Genomic DNA, 3,152 nt, shown 5'->3' with positions numbered 1-3,152 from the left:
CCCCCCCCCCCACCCCGCTTCCCCATATGAGGACTTAAATGCTGGTTACTCCAGGAGTACCACCATGTTAGAGTAACTTTGAATTTGAATCTCCTTTTGCCGAGTCCCCTGATTCCAACAGACATCTCTGATTGATAATGAGAGCGCACTAATAAATCATAGATGTCCACTATGTTTCGTTCATTAGCAGAGACAGCCTTATTGACCTTCCAGTTCCTTATCTTAGACCCGGGGAAGAATTTCTGGTTCACTGAAAAATTCTTTAAGTTTGATTGAGCAAGATGGCTTCTCCATTAACTACTATAAAATAGTAAATTAGCCCTTCTGGATTGAGAAGCTAAAGTTTGGATAGGTTACTTCTGGTCACCTGTTGTGGACTCTAAGAAGATAGGTCTTTGAGTTTGCTCCAGCCCCGTCTTCATAAACTAGACACAATTCCCTTTGCTACACGCAGAGCTGATTCCAATCACTAGGCAGAAAAATGAAAAAGCTAGTCACAGCCAGGAAAATTATATTTTGAATTTTGCCCTTTACTCTTGGAAAAAAAAATACAGTGATCACTTTGGTGGTAAAACAATTTGGCATTTCCTCTGTACTTGAAACTGAATACATACGCGCTTATACTGAATTTCAACTTTAAATGTTAACGCTCTGGAGCTTATTTTTTCCGAACAAAGCATATGTGATTTATTTTATTTTCATAGAATATTTTTACTTTTTAAAATAGTTTAAACCTGTGTGTATTATCTAAATTGTAAGTAATTCTTAGATGTAATATGGAAGGCTAAGAACATGCCTATTATTACTCACGGTATGAAAAAACAAACTATTACTTTATTATTATTATTATTTCAAAATACTCATGTAAAGCATTCATTACTTAACAATTCATAAAATTGTTCTTCAAACTCATGGAAGCTATCATTCATATTAAGAATAGAATTGGAAATGCAGAGAAAAATGCCAGAATATTTAAACTGTACTATTCTGTCACCTTGTCTCTCAATCCCATCAATGTGTAGCATCTCAAATAACAGATGCAGGGGCTGGTGGTGTGTTTAAATAATACCAACCTAACATATTTGTCATAATAAACAAGGGAAGGTAAAGGACTTCAAACTAGCCCTCCTTGCTTTATACTGCCTGGATAATGTAGGCACTGGAGGGCTCATTTGCAAATGTTTAGTCTATCAGAAGCATCGTTAGGTTACTGGCCCTGGCAGCATGCAGGGTAAACTAACTAAGGCACACCCAGGCTGTAGGTGTTGATTAGACATTTGTGCTCAAAATGAGAATCACCAAACACGGGCTCCAGCTAAATTGGCCCTTTTTTACTCTAGATATAGAGTTAATGAATTCTGTAGGGACTAAGAGAGTCACAAAATCCAAATTTAGGTAAAAAGTACAAGTAGAAAAAAGGTGAAAAAAAAATAAATTAGCTAAAAAAAACATACTGAAAATTTAGGGACTAGTGTGTTTACTTATGGACTAGTTCTCATGAGATTTCTATAATGATATATTAAATTAAAAATTAGATTAAAATTCTTCATTTCAATCAAAGCCTAACCTAGTATGCCATAGTAGCATTTTTCTCCTCTTACATAGGACTTCCATTTACTCTTATAGAATCATGAAGCATAATATAGATTTTCATTGTGGAATATTTGTAAAAATATTTTCCCCCGAATTACTTTGCATTTCACTAACAATGTTCATTGTCCAAAGGTCTCAGCTTTCCAACTTTGAAACTCATCCGTGGATTGGTGTTTTAATTACAATGAAAGAAGAGATGCAATGACCACTGTGTGCACCTGACTGGCTGTGAGGAGTTATATACACAATGGCATGTGCTTGGGGAATGAGGTTGAGGCCACATGTGCAAATATTTACAACAGAAAAAAGCCCGGGATGGGATATAGCTGGGTCCTTCCTTCTCTGTTTCTCTCTTTTCTCAATGTTCTAGCCATGCCCAGGCTGGCAAAAATGGGAGACATTATTGTAGACTGATTACAGGTTGTTAAGTGAGGAACATTCAATGACAGAATCCTTGCTTACTGGCCCCGGCACGCCTCCGTATCATCTCCAGCTCCCACTCTAGCTAAAGTCTCCTTGCCAAGGCCAGACATACATACACACATGTACCAACTACCGAAGGCATTTCACAGGTAAGAAACTCTCCCAGTTTAATCTGAAGTAAATCGTAAAGAATATTGGCCTTTCCTTTTTTATATACGGCTTCAAATACCCCACACTTCTTTTTCCAAACCACTGCATTCCTGTTCCTTCTCCACCTAGATTGATTGATTCCTCTCTGCACAGCTACGGGGCCTCCCCAAATGTAAATTAAAGGCTAACCTCCAAAATCTGAGGAACAGATACGACTTTGTGGAGGATTCACATCCCTTGATCTTCTGGGGAGGGGCTTATTGCCAACAGTAGAGGAATCCTGATTTTCAGAACTGTTAGAATAGCATCGCCTCGCCTCTTTGCTTAGATTCAACGTAAACTGTCTTTGCATATTCATCAGCAATTGTTTTTGTTCTTTTGAGCTGTATGAAGGATTCTATCAGCTGACATTTGGCAACCCACAAAAAACAAAAAACAAACAAACAAAAAACAATACATGCAGTGAGTGGATATGTCTGAAACAAAATAAAGCAACATAACAAAGATGGGAATAGAAGTTGAGATGGGTAGATTTAAATATGAGTCATATGGAAAATGTGAGTGGTGATTCTTGTTGGATCAAAGAAAAGTAGGTCATTGATATTTTCTTGATGTTGTGTAGATTTTCTACGAAACCCATGTGTTTCTTCTAAAGGCAGGTAGAGTAGTGTGAGTGGTTGTTATGTTTCACAAATGGGAGTAGAGGGTGGGGAAAATAGTAGATGTCGTGAAGAAGATAATCCGGACCAACGAGTTTTGGATGAAAAAACAAAACAACAACACCAACAACCAAAAAAAAAAAAATCCACACATAGGTACACAGTCAAAAGATTCAAATAAGATACAAGGTTAGGAGGCAGTCTAGTTTTTGGACTTCCGATCTCTCCACGTAATTTATTTTGGAAATCTGCTGGAGTAAGAGGTGTTTTTGCAAATGTTCATCCTAAGATACAGGTCCACTTTCAATGTAACATGCACATATGGCT

The sequence above is a fragment of the Crocuta crocuta genome, unplaced genomic scaffold (assembly GCF_008692635.1).
Source record: "Crocuta crocuta isolate KB4526 unplaced genomic scaffold, BGI_CrCroc_1.0 scaffold90, whole genome shotgun sequence".
In the NCBI taxonomy this organism is placed as follows: Eukaryota; Metazoa; Chordata; class Mammalia; order Carnivora; family Hyaenidae; genus Crocuta; species Crocuta crocuta.
This window is presented reverse-complemented; position numbering follows the sequence as displayed.